General features: G+C 45.4%; 1 pseudogene; it reads left to right on the plus strand.

The window, feature by feature from the left end:
• Nucleotides 1-15,761: 15,761 nt before the first annotated feature.
• On the plus strand, nucleotides 15,762-17,850 carry LOC146343604 (E3 SUMO-protein ligase KIAA1586-like; annotated as a pseudogene).
• The last annotated feature ends 661 nt before the right edge of the window (nucleotides 17,851-18,511 follow it).

The following is an 18,511-nucleotide window of genomic DNA, read 5'->3' on the forward strand; positions in this document are numbered from 1 at the left end:
CTAATCAAAGCTATGGTTTTCCCAGTAGTAATGTATGGCTGTGAGAGCTGGACTATAAGGAAGGCTGAGCGCCGAAGAATTGATGCTTTCGAACTGTGGTGCTGGAGAAGTCTCTTACGAGTCCCCTGGACTGCAAGGAGGTCAAATCAGTCCATCCTAAAGGAAATCAACCCTGACTGCTCATTGGAAGGACAGATACTGACGCTGAAGCTCAAATATTTTGACCACCTAATGCGAAGAGAAAACTCTCTGGAAAAGACCCTGATGCTGGGAAAGACTGAAGGCAAAAGGAGAAGGGGACGCCAGAAGATGAGATGGCTAGATAGCATCACCGATGCAATGAATATGAACTTGAGCACACTCCGGGAAAGAGCGGAGGACAGGAAAGCCTGGCGTGCTATGGTCCATGGGGTCACGAAGAGTCAGACACGACTGAATGACTGAACAACAACAAATATGCCCTGGCTCTGGGCTCACTGGGTTCTATGCCTTACTTGCCTCACCCCAGCACCTGCTGCCACTTGGGGCGGGGGGCAGCCATGGCACCCCTGCAATTCATAGCTTCTGCCTTTTCCATGGATTTCCTGGCAGCCACAGCCCATTATAGTACTACTGCCACCATGTAAATGAATGAAGGGGGGCCTTGTGTCTTCTCTCTGCTTAGCACTGGGGGACACTGATGGCAGCCTTGTGCAGGCCCCTGCATGCATGTACATGCATGCGCGCGTGCACACACAAAGCTGGAGCTTGGCCTTTCCATGTAGTGTGTGGGAGGGCCTGATGGCTCCCTTTAGAGGAGCATCCAACCAATGAATGAAGGATGGGGGGGCTGTCGTAGATACCTGTGAGCCATGTTCAATACCTCTTCCACATTTGGAGGCCATGCATGGATGGCTGAAAGTCTCTCCTGTGGATTGCAGGCTAGAACATGTTCTCTTACTACCAGGCTGACTTTTTGTCCTCCAGAAAGCTGCATTTGCCTGGTCTGCATCTCTACAATAGACTCTGCTGGCATGTCTAAACTGTGCTTGTCAGATACATGATAAAGCCACAGGAGCTCTGCCAGGAAACTTGGCAACCTTGCCTGCAAGAATACTTTCACATGTATGGAAAAAGCTGCCAATGACCACTCAGAGCTCCTTCCACCTGTGTCCCACCCATGCCCGCTCTCCTTGCATAATGTTTCCTCCGCCCTCCACCCCAGTTCCTTTCTTTATACTTCAGCTTCCCTGCAATCTGGTTGAATGCCCATAAATATTCCTTGCTCATACAACACAGCACTTGTTGGCTGTGTTGGTTCAGGCTCCAACTCTTGTTAGCTCAGCTGCTTCTGCTTCCTACCACACCTAGAGCTATGGTAGGTGACTTGTCTTCCACATGTTTCACCCTACAAGTCCCAGCAGCCTGAGCCAGCATAGCCAATAGTGATGGACCATGGGAGGGCCCCAACTTGCCCACCCCTACTCAGGAGGAGATTGCCCCCCATTTTCTCTTACCCTTTAGAAAAGGTTAAGCTGGGAATTGGCAACTTTCCCAAGACCACCCTGCATCTCAGCAAGAGTTCTGAACTTGGATCTCTCTAGTTCAAGCACTATACTCTTGCTCAGCTAGAACACTCTAGTTTCAGGTCCCATCACCCCCTGCCAGCATAGATGATGATCAGGAACTCCGGGAGCTGTAGTTCAAAGCATCTAGAGGGCTCCAGGTTGGGGAAGGCTGATCTAGCTGTGTCATTGCGCTAGCCCTCAGGCCTGAATCCTCCAATTCAAGGATCCCATATCAGCAAATTCTGAATCCTCCAGTTGAGGGATCAGCAAATTCTGATTTCCTGCTGAAAATAGGATGGATTGTATAATAAATGGGGCACACATTCGTAAGAACATAGGAAGCTGCTCTATATTGGTTCAGATGTTGGTCCATCTAGCCCAGTATTGTTGACACTTATTGACGGTGGCTCTCTGGAGGGTGACCAGTCCCTGCTGGATTTGCACAAGCTGGCAATAGAGAAAGGAGACCATCACATGTTTTCAGTGTTACAGTATTGAGAAGCCTGCCTTCTATTAGCAAGATCAGGAGGCTGAGTGCGTCATGGTTAAATAGTAAATTCTCAAAGCTTACATTAAAATATTCAATTTGAAAGGTAACTCACTGCATAAACCCCCTTTCCATGTTCAAGTCTTCTGCTTCTTCTCATAAAACTAATTTCTTAAACCTTGCTTGTCTCCAGGGCATTTAAAAGTTGAAAGGCATAGGCTTGTTTTAGCCTTCAATGACCTGACCTCAGCAGCCATGGCTGTCGATATTGCTTCGCATCTAAGGCAGATTAATGCTATATGCCCTTTTCCTTTGTGAACCAGAACTTGACAGATGGACATAAAGGCTTTCCTTAAGCTTTGCGATGGATATTATGCGATATTTAGCAATGGTGTCTTTTGTTTTGCCTCCACAACTGTGTGAATTCCTGGAGTCTGAATACTCAAAGGAGCAAGTAGAGACAATTGGTGAGTTGCTGCTTTGCAGGAGAAGAATCTATTTGGGCTTGATGTGTGTTGTACTAGATTTTGTGGACTCCTGTATAATGCATGCACTAAAGCATCTATTCTTTATCCTGGATTCTTTTCACAGAAGCCAGAGCTAGATGAGTGGAGCAACAGTCTGGATGCCCTGTAGAGGACCCTGCAGCTGGAGAAGAAGGTGAACCAGGTCCTGCTGGACTTACACAAGCTGGTGATGAAAAAGGGAGAGCCTGATGTGTGTTTACAGTAATACTACAGGATTCTGAAATCTTCTTCATACTGGAAAGTTTGAGAAGCTGAACGCATCTTGGCTAGCTAAGTAGCTTATATAAGCTCTTGCATGAGACCTGCAGTTTGAAAGGAAGCTGGGCGGCGGGGTGGGGGAGCTCATGCAAGGGTTTGTTCATTTTGTGTTTATTTTTGTGGGCCCTAAAGTTGCATGCTGACTTGGCATTTGAATCTGGGCATAATGCATCTTCCCACTTCTCCTCATGAATTGAACCAAACCCCTAGCAACTGATGGTGCAGTCTGTTCAAAGGATATTAGTACATGTGTTTGTAACCCAATCCTTAAGCTAGTTTAAATGTTGCAGTCAAGATTATGTACAAAATTTAGTTCTGTGCTCTTTGATCCCCTCAGCTGTGTGACTTCCTAAAGCATGAATACCTGGAGGAGCAAGTGAAGGCCATCAAGCAACTGGGAGACCACCTCACCAACCTGAAGTGTCTCAGAGTGCCCCTAAAATAGGAGAGTTCCTGTTTGACAAGCTCATCTTAGGGAAGAGCCACTGAAGCCCACTCTTCAGTTTTGTGTACTGTATGTTGAAGTTTAAAAAAAAACTAATAAATTATTGGTATAAATGCAAACAGTGCTGTATCTGGTCCTCTAACTGGAGTTTTGAAGACTTTGCTGAAGTGCTCTTTGGGGTGGGGGAACAAACAACTACATATATATCTTGATGCTTCTGCACTATTTCTGTGTAGCATGTGGGAACACACTGTAGGTCCTCTGAAAAGGAAGATCAAACCAACTAATAATGGATGGGGTCTATCAGTACTTAAAAGCCATGATAGCTGTATCCTCTACTGGTTTGGAGGCAGTACCCATCTTACTAGATAATAATATTGTCTATTGTCTGGGGACAATAACATAGTAAAGAAATGGAGTGAAGCACGGTGGGCTTAAAATTCTTCCCTGCCTTGCAGAATCAGCCCTCCCATAAGGAATCTCTCACCTCAGGCAGTAGATCAGGACAGGTGGTGAATCATATCTCCCCACCATCACCAGAGGGAGTGCTCCCTGACATCTCTTCACTGGAGAAAGGCAACACAGCCAGAAAGGACTGTCCAGAATTCTAAAATATTGTTTTCATGGTACTGCTTAACAAACAACTCAGAAGATGCCTTGTCATGTTCTGCAATTGAAATGAATGTTTGGAAATAAAGTGAAGTTAAAGAAAATTCTGACAAAGTTGGAGAGATTTCCTTCAAATGCCTCCCAACACACACACACACACACACACACAGAGACACAGACCAATCTGGTCAAAGCATGAAATGGTCTTCCTCTTTTCTTTTTTTTACCATTTTCATTCAATCTGATAGAAAAGAATTTACTTTCAAGGGGGGGGATTCAAATGAGAAGAAAATTTTACTGAAATTCTCATTGGTAGGATGTGGGGTTCTTGTACTGACCTTATTCGCAAGGTGGCTAAGGGATGTGAGTTCGCACCCTGTCTTTCATTTTACAATCTGGGGTGTGTGCAGCTTCCCATGGTTCAGTTCAAGTCCAGGGGAAGACATCATGAGATAACTCATTCCATGGGTCTTTTTCAGATAAGGAACCATGGGTATCCAGGGAGGTTGCAGGATGATGGAGATTTGTGCAACAGAGGGAAATAGAAAGGGGAAAACACACATAACACACCAGGCCACCTCTCATTAGGGATGTACAAGAAGTTTGTTTCTGCTCATAAAACATGGAAGCATGCCCTGCTTGCAACTCTGAATGTGAGCATGAGAACACATCCACCAAAAATGTTTGCAAATGACAGAACATGTGCTCACATTTGATTTGCACAACTTTCCCCCATTTGATTTGTGCAAATTTCAAAATTTGCACAAAAGTTAAAATCAGCCCCACTTTAGTCTATAGGAGAAATTGGCACAACTTTAGAAATTTGCACAAATTTGACAATTTTTACTCAGCTTTCACATTTGCTAGCTGTTCTTTCTGCACAATTTTCCTATTTTCACAAAATGAGCAGCAATGGCAAATGCTAACATAAACTGAACACAAGACAAGGTGTGAGCTGATGTTCAGAGAATCTTGAGAAGCTAAAACCTCACTCATTCACCCATCCCTACACTCCTGAGAATAAGGCAGAAAAACAGAAGACTTTCCAGTGGTGGCTGGTGACTCCAGTTCCAAAGGGGCAGTGATTCCATTCTGGGTTTTAGCTACAACCAGCCAAAACTCTAAATGCGCTATCCAGGGCACTGAATCCATTTTGGGGATAAGGTTCAGCACCTTTAGAATGTTGGCTGGTTGAAACTAAAATCCAGAATGGACTCACTGCCCTCCAAAACTGGAGTCACCAGCCACCACTGGCCCTTTCACAGATTTTGGTACAGTGCTACAATCCAGTATTTTTCAAGTGTGACCTTCCCTAGCAGTCAATTCCTGGTTCAGTATGAACTACAGAATTTAAAATCTAGACTGCAGATCATTAAATGGCAGATTGCTTTCAAAACAATATTGACTTCATGTAGCAATATTATATTTAGACTAATAGCAGGAATTGGGAAATAATTTGATGAGGGCACATCACAGCATTTGCTTTGAAAGCCCCAGCTTTCATCTGAAACATGAGAATTAAAAATAAAAAAGAGTACATGGACAAGTCTTCCTGAGTTTCCAATTTGATAGACAGGCTAGGCAATTCGCTACTGAGAAATTAAGCACAACCCCATTATTCCATTCCTTTGCGTGAGTTGGTATATTCTATGCATCAGCCTTCCCCAACATGATGGTGCCTTCCAGATATGTTGTATTACAAGCCTCATCATCCCCACCCACATATGGAGAGCACCAGGTAGGGGGGAGGCTGTGATTAGGGATGAATGGATTTTGTTAAACCCATTTGTCTGTGTTTTGCAGATTGCCGGGTGTCCTTCACTTTGTCATTTGCTCTTTGATAGATTCAGATTCCCCCCCCCCCCGCTGCTTGGGAAAGTCCACCAATAAAGTCCACCACAATTTGCAGAAGTTTCAGTGGTGCATTGCATTTTGCATATTTCCCTTAGCATTAGGGATGGATGGACTCGCCTGCGCCCAGCTTCATTGGGCACTTGTCAAGCCGCTGTCACCACCTGTCCCTGCTCCCAGTGCTGTGCAAGCTTTGTCACAGGCCAACAAGTACCCAATGAAGCTGTGGAGCTGCCCATCTTCCCTAGTGAGCCACTAATTTAGATGGCTTTAAAAGAGGGGTGGACAAGTTCCTGATGGAGAAGGCTTTCAATGGCTACTAGCCTTGATGGCTATGTGCTACCTCCAGTACCAGAGGCAGTATGACTTTGTACACCAGTTGCTGGGGAACATGGGCAGGAGGGTGCTGTTGCACTCGTGTCCTGCTTGTGGTTTCCTGTGGGCAACTGGTTGGCCACCATGCGAACAGAATGCTGGACTAGATGGACCCTTGGTCTGATCCAGCAGGGCTCTTTTTATGTTCTTATGTTCTTGCTCCCAGCAACTAACCCTTAGGAGAGGCATTTCAACTTTTCAGAATGGGAAAAACCCATGGCACAAAAGCCAGGAAACCACCCAATGATGAGTGATTGGGGGAAGGGGGAGGGGCTAGGAGAAGCAAGCATGGCCTTCTATGGAATGCCAGAAAGCCATATTTTGTCCCTGAGCCTGAGGCAGTGGAGGCCGGTGGCTCCAATTTCAATGAGGTTTTAAATCCTTCATATATTGGCGGGGGGGGGGGGTCCTGCTTCATGTATTCTGTGATCCTAATAGAAAAGGAGGGGTGTATCCATCTATGAGTTTCCTTCTCAAGCTGGCCAGAAGCAACAGGTGTTGAGGGCTCTTGCACCATAGCTGTACAGCTGGAGGAACTGTGGAATGTTCCTCCTAGTCCTGGAAGGCTGCGGCATGACAAGTTGCACTTGTTAAATTTTCCCCTTTCATGCATGGCAGATCAAGCTACAGGAACCCTTGACTATAGCTGGGTGACTAGGTGCCATATTATCTGAATTCAGTAAGAATTGCTCAGGTTTGAGATTGGGCTAATACATATTTAGTTGATACAGCAGAAGATGGTGAGTGTGTGTGTGTGTGTGTGTATGTGTGTGTGTGTTGGGGGAGGGGGGGTGTTGTAGCAAGCCCAACATTCACCATGGGTGTAAATGACTTTGAAAGGGTAGAAGTAACCAAAAAGTGGAGAACAGGCTCTGGCTGCCTGAATAGAAATCTATATGTTTGGCCAAGAGTGGCTGAATTTTTAATGTCGGCTTCTCCGGAAGCATGCTTCTAGATACTGTGTCAAGATCTGAGGGACAGAGTTCATTTAATTTGGTCCATTTCATCCTGGGTTGCCAATATGGCTAACCGTGGCTCACCCTAGTCTTGGGCAGAGAGAGCTATCTTCCCCAGCCTTGCTTCCTTGGAAGCATTAATTGTGGAGTCGTCCTGATGCTTTTTGCATGTAAGGCACGTTCTCTGCCACTGAGCTCATGCCCCTTCCAAATGCCCTTTTGGAAACCTGCCATTTGACTGGCCTTGAATTCATCAAAACTAAATGTATTAATGCTAAGGGCAACTATCTTTCAATCCCTTCTAGACCTATACAATAAATACACAATTTCTTAACAAGGTCCCAAGTAACCCCATGAATATCCCCCTGCATGACTCTCCCTTTTTCTTTTCTTCGTTTTTAATCACTTCTTTCCTTCACTTCAGGGACACATCTGGGAGTGTAAGATTGTAAGCTGGAATGATCACAGGCCGGCATAGAAGCTTTGAAAACCAATGCAAAAATGTTTGCCTTATGTTTTGACCTCGATTCATTGCACCAGGGTCCCAGCTAGGATAAACACATCAGTTGATGCAAGTCCTCATGCCAGCAGGTTTGGCACTTTCCATTTTGTAAACAATGGATACATCTCATTTCCTCACAGTAGGCAAAATATGGATTCTCCAGTGTACTCTAGAACCACACTGATAAAAAGCACATGGTACATTTTTGTTGGACTGGCTTCTCTCTCCAATATCAGAACCAAGTTTTTCTACCCAGAAATCTTCAGGCTCAGATGTTGTGTGTTTGGGCAGATCTTTCTGGTCTGCATCTGCTTTCAAAGAGATGTCTTGTCTGGCTAGCAAAATGTTCTGGTTTCAGCTAGGGATGGCAGAGAATTCTGCCACGGATTCCAGTGAGGCCATAGGTAAGTCACTTTCATATGTCCCTAGTTGCAGCAAACCTGTTCCCAGGGCCAGTTCCAAGTTTGAGGGAGCCCTGGGTAAACCCCATCCTCCATTGATATGCCTTGACAGGTTTCCCTGGCAGCTGGTAGCAGCAGCAGCAAGTGTTGAGGGCTGCCATTTTAATTTCCCACAATGCTGCAGAATGACAGTGTCAAGCATTGTCTGAAATTAAATGGCTGCTAGACTCAGCCACCAGGGCTGCTCAGAGCACTGGGCTGCCAAAAATGAATGCAGGTGGTGTACATAGGGATGTACGAAACACCTACCTGGCTCCACACTGGGCAATCCACGGTGGGGGGAGGTGCTCCGTCCCTCCCCCCAGAATCCTCAATGGGGGAGAGGCGCTCCGTCCCTCCCCCCAGAATCTTGCCTGGCCAGCTCTGCTCCACAGCCAAGCTGCGGAGCTGCCAGCCAGCTCCGGCTGCCTGCAGCCGGACATCCGGCCGCTGGGCAGCCCTGCAGGGACACAAATGGTGGCTGTTGTAGCCACCACCATTTGTGTCCCTGTATTGAGCCGTGATAGGCTATGTAAATATTTACATAGCCTATCATGGCAGGGGGGAAAAACCCAGCGTACGCAAATGGCGGTAGCCGCCATTTGCGTACACTGGGTCCCCCCCCCCCGCCGTGATAAGCTATGTAAATACTTACATAGCCTATCACGGTCTCCGCAGGGACACAAATGGCATCCCTGCGTTAGCCGTGATAGGCTATGTAAGTATTTACATAGCCTATCATGGCTATGAAGAGGAGGAAGAGAATGGCGGCCGCAGGATGGCCGCCATTCGCAAAGCAGCGCGGACGGGAGTAGGTAAGTGCTCTGTTTCATGCGACTTTTGTGGGTTGGGGGCAGTGGGGACTTCGTTCCAGGTGCCTTTCATGGGTTGGGGGGGCAGGGACTTCATTCCGCAACGGATTTTGGGGGGCCGAATGCACTGGCATTCGGCCTCACCGAGATCTGTCATGGAATTCTCTGACATCCCTAGGTGTACAGGCATCAATGGCAGGCCCTGACAGGTGTTGAGAACCTGGCACCTATCCAAGGATGCCAGTTGCTGTTGACCACCCCACCTGTGGTAATGTGGTGGGGAAGAGGAGAATGGTTTAGGACAAAACTGGTGAATGTTGCTAGGGATGTAGGTGCATGCACATGTGGGTAGGGTTGGAGCGGGAACCCAATTCAGTCCAGGAATCTGGCGGAACCACCCCTGCCCACACCCCCGAGCCCCACTCACCAAGCCCCTGCTTGCCCCTTGCCCATGCTCCGCAACTAGCCAGCACTCACCCCAGTGGCCTTGTTGAGCATCGCAGTGGCCATTTTTTTATAAATAAAATTTTCCACACAATAAACCCTTTCCAGCTCCACCTTGAGTCTGTGGCTATTGTTTCTCTGCCTTGTTTTCAGGGCACTTTACAATGCCTTGTGAATGTATTTTGGTGGTCTTTCTGAGCTTACATTATTACGGAGAGGTGGCCAAGGGTGCTGTGTTTGTTTCTTCTTCTGCCCTTCACACATCTCTCCATCACTATGTAGCCACCCCAGCTGCCCCTACTTCCTGATCCAAAATGGGTCCATAGGATGAGTCCCCATAACATTTTCCCATGGGCTTTAATTGAAGTATTGGGCTGGTGTAAGTAGAGTACAAGGATGGATGAACTCACCCACTGCTGCCTCACCCTCCGCTCGTCAGACCCCCACCAGCCACCCGTCCCTGTTCGTGCCAGGGTGCGAGCCACCCAGAAGTCTGTGGGTGTCTGTCAAGCTGGTGCCCACTTCCCCAGTGAGCCGCCATTGTGCACACAATGGCGGCTCTTTGCAGGCTTGCAGAGGCAGCAGGAAGCATCGTGGCACCTCTCTTGCAGTTCCCATCCTGCCTCCACCAAGCAGCCACACTTCTCTCTGCTGGGCACCCACACAGGAAAGTGTGGTTGCTGACCAGGAGGCAGCAGGATGAGGATCATTAAAGGGGGCCTTAAAGGGGCCATATCAGCAACATTATAAGCATAAACACCTGTATTGTTATGGACATGGTCCCTTTAAGCCCCCATTTACATATTTGGGATGGTTATGGAAAAGATGTGGCTGCTCATTCTTTTCTGTAACTACCCCATTTACCTAAATGGGTGGCCTTCAAGGGGTCATCACTTTGGACAGAAACAAAATACAAAGTGATCTTGATAGGTTGGAGTGCTGGGCAGAAAGCAACAGAATGACACTGAATAGGGATAAATGCCATGTTCTGCACCCAGGAAAAGGAAACTAAATGCACAGTCACAAGATGGGGGATACGTGGCTCAATAACACTCCAAGCAAGAAGGATCTTGGAATTGTTGTAGATCACAAGCTGAATAGGAGCCAACAATGTGATACAGCTGCAAAAAAGGCAAATGATCTTTTGGGCTGCATTAATAGAAGCATAGCTTCCAAATCCTGGGAAGTACTAGTTTCCCTCTACTCAGCACTGGTTAGGCCTCATCTGGAGTACTGTGTCCAGTTTTGGGCACCACACTTTAAGAAGGATCCAGACAAGCTGAGGAGGATTCAGAGGAGGGCAACGAAGATGATCAGGGGACTGGAAACAAAGCCCTGTGAGGAGAGACTGAAAGAACTGGGCATGTTTAGCCTTGAGAAGAGAAGACTGAGGGGAGATATGATAGCACTCTTCAAGTACTTGAAAGGTTGTCACAGAGAGGAAGGTCAGGATCTCTTCTCGATCATCCCAGAGCGCAAGACATGGAATAATGGGCTCAAGTGACAGGAAGCCAGACTCCAGCTGAACATCAGGAAAAATGTCCTGACTGTGAGAGCAATACGACAATGGAACCAATTCCCTAGGGAGGTGGTGGGCTCTCCCACACTGGAGGCATTCAAGGTGAGGCTGGACAGCCATCTGTGAGGGATGCTTTGACTTAGATTCCTGCATTGAGCAGTGGGTTGGACTCAATGTAGGCCCCTTCCAACCCTACTATTCTATGATTCTATGAACTGTACACAGGTGGACTCCTCTTTTCAGACCGTGTGCCAAATATGCAGACCCTGGAGCCACAGGCAGGGCCTGGAACTATGCATGCACCCTGGGCGTGGGAAGCAGCTTCCACATACTAGCTGTATGCATGCAGTCAGATCTTCTCAATTGCCCTATAATTGGCTGTAATAAGCCCTCTCTCACTGTGGAGCTCTCTGTTGATTGAACCACCATGCTGTATAACCCTCTCAATGGCTATGCACTGTGATGGTTAAATGGAAACTGCATGTTCAGAGGCAGCGTGCTTCTGAATCATAGCAGTTGCTGGCGGGGGTGGGGGAGAAAATAGATCAGTTTGCATTTTAATGTGAATTTACCTAATTTCGCATTTTAATGTGAATTTAACCAATTTCATGTTTTCAAACCACTGTTCCAATCAACACTCAAGTTATCTTTTGAAATTCGCACTTCTCCGACTTTTGTTATGGAGTTCTCCGATCAAACAAATGCAGAAAAAGTGTCTGTATTAAGGGAAATAACATTCAAAATGGATTCAATCAGAAAAACTGCTTTCAAAAAAATGTGTATATTAGGCAAGATGCCTACCCAAAATGCATGCATTAGGAGAAATAAATGTCCACAAAAATGCTTATGAATTTTCATTCAAACCTTTTTTAAAAAAAATCTTAATGTTTGAGATGTACTGAACTTAAGATTGTGAAAATGGGGACTGAGAGAAACTGAAACCGAAAGATCTGTCCATCTCTAGTTGCTGGAGATCAACAATGAGAGAAGAATAATCCCCTCATGCCATGTTTGCAATAGTACAGATAGTTAATTTTAGACTCTGGATGTAAGGCACAATCCTATGCATGTTTAGACAGGAAGAAAGTCCTACAACTCCCAGAATTCCCCAGGCAGCATGGCTGGCTGAGTAATGCTGGAAGTTGTAGGACTTATTTCTGTCTAAATAAACATAGGATTGTGCCTGTAATTGTCTTACCGTGTGGGGAGCTTTAGACACCCGAATGTGTACTGTTTCAGTTGTGAAGCACACAACTAACATTTCTCTTCTCTCCCCACTGGCACAACCATTCCATGATTTACACTGCTTCTACATTCTTGATTTTTTAAAAAAAGGTAAAGGTGTCCCCAACCAGTCGTGTCCGGCTCTAGGGTGTGGTGCTCATCTCCATTTCTAAGCCGAAGAGCCAGCGCTGTCTGAAGATGCTTCCGTGGTCATGTGGCCGGCATGACTGAACACCGAGATGCACGGAACGCTGTTACATTTCCTGCTGAGGCAGTACCTACTTATCTACTTGCAATTTCTTGCTTTCGAACTGCTAGGTTGGCAGAAGCTGGGACTGAAGATGGGAGCTCACTCTGTCACGCAGCACTCGGGTCTCGAACTGCTGTCCTGCCGACCTTCCGGTCTGCAGTTCAGCGTCTTAACCACTAAGCCACCGCGGCCCCCAGACGTTCTTGATATGCTAGAATAAAAACAAAACAAGAACCTCTTTTCCAACATTGATTTTAAACAGACAGACAGATGGACAGACGGACAGACAGACAGAAAGAATCTGAGCATGTGTGGTTTCACATTTTAAACTCACTTAAATCATAGCACCCTCAGGAATAAAATGGAGCTTGCTTCTGCTGCCCTGATGCTACACATCTACTTAGGAATAACCACCATTTTGTTGTAAAAATGGATAGTACTTCCCCTTCCTGGGCAAGGTGCTTGAGCGGGTGGTTGTAGGACAGCTCCAGGCACTCTTGAATGAAACGGATTATCTAGATCCATTTCAATCGGGCTTCAGGCCTGGTTTTGGAACGGAAACTGCCTTGGTCGCCCTGTGGGATGACCTCTGCCGGGAGAGGGACAGGGGGAGTGCGACCCTGTTGATTCTCCTGGACCTCTCAGCGGCTTTCGATACCATCGACCATGGTATCCTTCTGGATAGGTTGTCTGGGTTGGGAGTTGGAGGCACTGCACTACAGTGGTTCCGCTCCTACTTGGATGGCCGATTCCAGAAGGTGGTGCTGGGGGATTATTGCTCTGTGCCATGGCAATTGTGCCATGGGGTTCCACAGGGCTCTATTCTATCCCCCATGCTGTTTAACATCTACATGAAACCGCTGGGGGAGGTTATCCGGAGGTGTGGGCTGAGGTGCCATCAATATGCGGATGACACCCAGCTCTACCTCTCTTTCTCATCAAAACCAGGTGAGGCAGTGGCTGTTCTGAACCAGTGCCTGGGCACGGTAATGGACTGGATGAGGGCCAATAAACTGAAACTCAATCCAGACAAGACGGAGGTACTGTTAGTGGGTGGTTCGTCTGCCCGGCTAGGTGATAATCAACCTGTTCTGGAGGGGGTTGCACTCCCCCTAAAGGATCAGGTTCGTAGTTTGGGGGTGCTCTTGGATCCAGAACTGTCACTTGAGGCACAGGTGAACTCAGTGGCACGGAGCACTTTTTATCAGCTTAGGCTGGTATACCAACTACGCCCTTATCTGGACAGAGATAGCCTAGCTACAGTTATCCATGCTCTGATAACTTCTCGTCTGGATTACTGCAATGCGTTATACGTGGGGCTGCCTTTGAAAACGGTCCGGAAACTTCAGCTGGTCCAAAATAGGGCAGCAAGATTGTTAACAGGGACTGGCCTGCGAGCTCATATTACGCCAGTACTTTTCCAGCTGCACTGGCTGCCGGTCCATTTCCGGGCCCGATTCAAAGTGCTGGTGTTAACATTCAAAGCCCTTAACGGCTTGGGGCCAGGTTACCTGAAGGATCGCCTCCTCCCATATGTGCCTGCCCGGACCTTAAGATCATCATCAGCAGCCCTTCTCCGTGAGCCCCTGCCAAAGGAAGTGAGGCGGGTGGCTACTAGGAGGAGGGCTTTTTCTGTTGTGGCACCCCGGCTCTGGAATGAGCTCCCTAGTGAGGTTCGCCTGGCACCTACATTGTACTCCTTTCAGCGCCAGGTGAAGACCTTTTTATTTTCCCAGGCATTTTAGCTTTCTAAATTTTTATCTTTGCTGTTTTAAATCTGTATTTTAAACTCCTGTACTGCTGCTAGGTTTTATTGTGGTTGTATTGTTATATTGTGGTTTTAATGTTCTATATATTTTAAATTGTTTTATTGTGTGCTGTTTGGTTTTAGTTTTTGTGAACCGCCCAGAGAGCTTCGGCTATTGGGCGGTATAGAAATAAATAAATAAATAAATAAATAAATAGTATATTTTTAAAGTAGAAATAATAAAGTGAACCATCTGTAATCAGGATGTCTATCACCAGGAAATCCAGCCCTTGGGGGACTTGATGGATTTCTGTGGTGCCTCCGACTTAGCTTGCATTTGTGAGCTGAGCCATGGGTTTTTCCCAAAATCCAGGAACTTTTTCTGTTTTGTTTTCTTTGTTTTTTGTTTTTTTTTAATGCCGAAATAGAAATTTGCACAAATTGCAAATGCAATTTGGTGATTTGTGCAATTTTCAGCCACATTTTGCATAATTTGAGCAAATTGCAGCTGCAATTTGTGCAAAATACACATATCGCAGCCACAATTTGTTCGAACTTCTATTTATGCAACGGTGAGATGCTTGCCCATCTTCTTTGCCAACATACAGTTCATCAAAGAATTTTCTCCAAAAGAGTATTCACTGACAAAAAGGTGGATACAAACAGGACTTCCATCAATTCTTTAATACAGATGTAATAAGGCCTTTGGGGGGAGCGCCACTGACCCCAGTGCCCTAGCAGGCTCAGCCTCTCAAGCCAGCCCTGGGTCCCCCTTTTAAAAAGTCCCAGTACTGGGGCTGGCATTTTAATTTCCCAATTCCTCAGAGCAATGCTTTGTCAAAGGCATTGCTAGGGATGTACGAAATTGCCCTTACCTCGCTCTGCCGGGTTCCGCTGGGGGGGTGGCGCTCCGTCCCTCCCCCTGGAATCCTCACCGGGGGGGAGGTGTGGAGCACCTTTACTTAACCGATTTACTTAACCGATTCTGTTCTTTGGTCCCCTCTAGGAACACCAGATCAAAGTTCAAACCACAGCTAAGCGGAAGATATCTGGACATGACTCTGCTTCATCAGTTTTGACTCTGCCTCACCCTTCCAGTAAGGGCAACTGCTACTGACATCGCTGGGAACCTTGAACCCAGGTAGATAGGATGCACAGTAGGGGGACCACTGAGATGGGAGCAGAGGGCACTTTGCCAGGGGCCCCCTCAAACAGAAAGTGATGCTGCAAGGAAAAGGGGAGTGGGAGGGTGGAGTTTGTGAACCCGTGCCTCCTTTGTGATCCATCAATCCATAATTTGAGCTGAGCCACATGCGGCATCATGCAGTGGCTCTCTGCCATGGAATAAATACAGATAATGTGTTTGGAACTGTACCTTTACCCAGTGCTTTGTTTCTGGCAGAATTCACTGGAACTGAGTTCCGGCACCTTTACTTCTATTAATTACTTGCTGGAGCTGAGTTCTGGCACCTTTTTTTTTCTAGTGTTAAGTAAGATATGTTTTATACTGCCCTGCTCTCCTAAATAGGGCCTGCAGCAGAGGGGCAGTTTGGCAGCAGCAAACCTCCAGGCAGATGGAACCAAGGCCTTTCCTCAGAATCTGGCTGCTTTGCCTCATGTGATTTGGGGCATTTCTTTGTGCCGAAACTGTGATGACAGGTAATATGACCAAAAAATCACAAATTATTTTTCACCTCCTATGCCCAAAGAACATAAATTATGTGAAGAAACTGAAACAGTGGAATCAAATCAAACTCCAATGGCACCTATGTCTTCCTGTGCTGAGGAGAGGAATATAGGTACAAACCGGCCCAGCAGTTGGACATCTGAACAAATAAACTCTTTCTGCCAAAAGTATGACTGGTTATCTGCACAAAATGAAAACCATGGTTGCATTCAGTGCCAAAATGTTGGAACACTTGGAGTTGAAAGAAAATGGGGACGAAAATATCTAAGGAGAGGGCAAATTATGAAATCTCTGCCTATGGTGAAAGGCAAAAACACCAATTGCTATTTTTCAGAAAGAAATTATTTGACCATAAAGAATGTTCATGTCATAAAACTGCTGTTAAGTTAGTGGAAGAAGTTCAGATGGGAACTCTGGAGAAAGTATTATGAAATCCATATCTTGTGAAAAGGATGTCACAGTTAAGGTATTTCACACAGAGTATAAAGTGGTTTTAAATTTTTTTTTTTTAATAATTTTGAAGATGAAATTAACTTGCAAGAACGGGATGGTATCGACATGGGCCATATGCTTCACTCCACTAATGCCTGCAGCAGCATTGTCAATCACACAGCTGGTGAAATGAGAAATAACTTGATCAAAAGAATTGTAAAATCTAACAGCAGGATCTCCTTAGTCATTGATGAATCAACTACCACCAGTTAAAAAATCTACATTGAATTTGTATGTACAAGTTATTGTCCCAGAATGTGCAATAAGTACCCCATAAGTATGTTTCTTGACTTGATAGAACTAGATAATTTCACAGGAAGAGGAATTTTCAGCTCATTACTCCAACATCTCCATTCTTTAGGAATGACAGAAGAGTATCTGCATGAACATTTGGTTTCTGTTCATTGCTATGGTGCAGCTGTGACGTTAGGAAATGGTTGTGGAGTTAAGACATTTTTAAAAGATAGATTTCCCTCTGTTATTGTGTGGCACTGTGTCAACCATAGACTGGAATTATCAGTGATGCTGTACATGCTGTCTCTGGAATCGATCGATTCAAATCCTTCATTGACAAATTGTATATTTTGTACCACGCTTCACCAAAAAATAGTAGAGATCTATATGTATGTATAAAGATGCTTGAGCTAAAATTATTAATGATTGGAAGAATACTAAGCACAAGGTGGGTAGCTTCCAGTTTCAGATCAGTGTCTGCCATGTGGAAAGATTATGAAACCTTGGTGCTTCATTTTGTTGAAGCTAAAAATGATTGCAACAGAGACAGAAAAGAGAGATCCATGTACAAGGGTTTACAAAAGAAGATAACTTCAGTTGAATTTCTACTGGACTTAGGACGGATATGTGATGCCCTTAAAGAACTGTCAGAACTAAGCCTAGACTTACAAGAACATGACATGGATTCATACAAAGTCAGTAAAAACATAAAAAATATTATTACAATATTTGAAGACAGAAAGGGGTGTCATGGACAATATTAGGAAAATGCCGTCTATGTGTCAGAAACTCTCATCTTCAAAGGCATTACCATCCACAGAAACAATCTAAAAATGGTCCTCCAATCTGTCCAGAGGCCTTCTATGAAAATCTGAAGGTATCTATTGCAAAGAGACTGCTGGATGATGAAGAAGCTGATTTACTCAAATGGGCCCAAATACTAGATCCTAAACAGTGGCCGACTTGAGCACGCTCCGGGAGAGAGCGCAGGACAGGAAGGGCTGGCGTGCTATGGTCCATGGGGTCACGAAGAGTCGGACACGACTGAACGACTGAACAACAACAAACAGTGGCCAGAAGATGTAGATTGAAAGAAGTTTGAAATATGTCCAGAAGACTTCAACTGAATGAGAGACAAATTATTTGTGGATTTCAAGAATACCTGGTTGAGAAAAAATTCCCAAAAGAATTATTGCCATTGAAAACACCACTTGACATCATACCTGTATCTTCATCTGATTGTGAAAGGGGCTTTTCACAGATTAATCTCATCTTGACTCCTTCAAGATCTTCTATATTGATTAACACTGCCCTGGCACTGCTGTTCATCAGAATTGTTGGGCCCTCTCTTACTCAGTTTGACTCAACAAAGTATGTCCAATCATGGCTACTTCACTGACAGCATTCTGCAGCAGCTACACAAAGCAAAGAACAAAGCCAATGAAAATATGATGCAGATTTGGAACATCTTATAACCTACTAAATGGGTGAGTTATATATAGTGTTTGTCCACTGTTGTAATGCTCTTTGTTGCAATTTCATCCCCATCTACTCCTGAGGAAGTGTAATCCAAGAGCTTCAGTACCTTTTTCTCCAGAAAAAAAAAACCCACTACCTTTATGTATCATTCATTCGCTGATAATCACACTAGAATTTGCATCCCTCAGTACATCCTTCTGAGGGTGTCTGACAGTCAGAAATGGCAATCAGCTGTGCTGATCTATTAGAAAACATCCAACAGAAACAGTGAAATCATATCTTTATTTGGACCCACTAGAAAGTCACCTGGAAGAAGATATCTAGCCCAGACAAATAATGTTCTCTCTCCCTGGTTTTGTTTTTCACTTAACATCCACCCTGATGAAGAGTTTTGATGACATCAAAAGTTTTCGTGATTAGTTGTGGGTTTTGTTTTATTTTTTACTTGTGCTAATACAGATATTTCACAATTGTTTCTTCTTTGTTTGGGAGTCTCTCCCCCTAAGGCACCATCTTCACACACACACACATTCCTATTCTCTCTCCTACTTGTCAGAATTGTAGTCAGAAGTCTTGTGGATAATGAGTCACAAAAAGCAATCCTAGTCTTTTTTATAATGCCTATG

The sequence above is a fragment of the Heloderma suspectum genome, chromosome 5 (genome assembly GCF_057233095.1).
Source record: "Heloderma suspectum isolate Gila_16-S chromosome 5, 16-S_ref, whole genome shotgun sequence".
NCBI lineage: Eukaryota > Metazoa > Chordata > Lepidosauria > Squamata > Helodermatidae > Heloderma > Heloderma suspectum.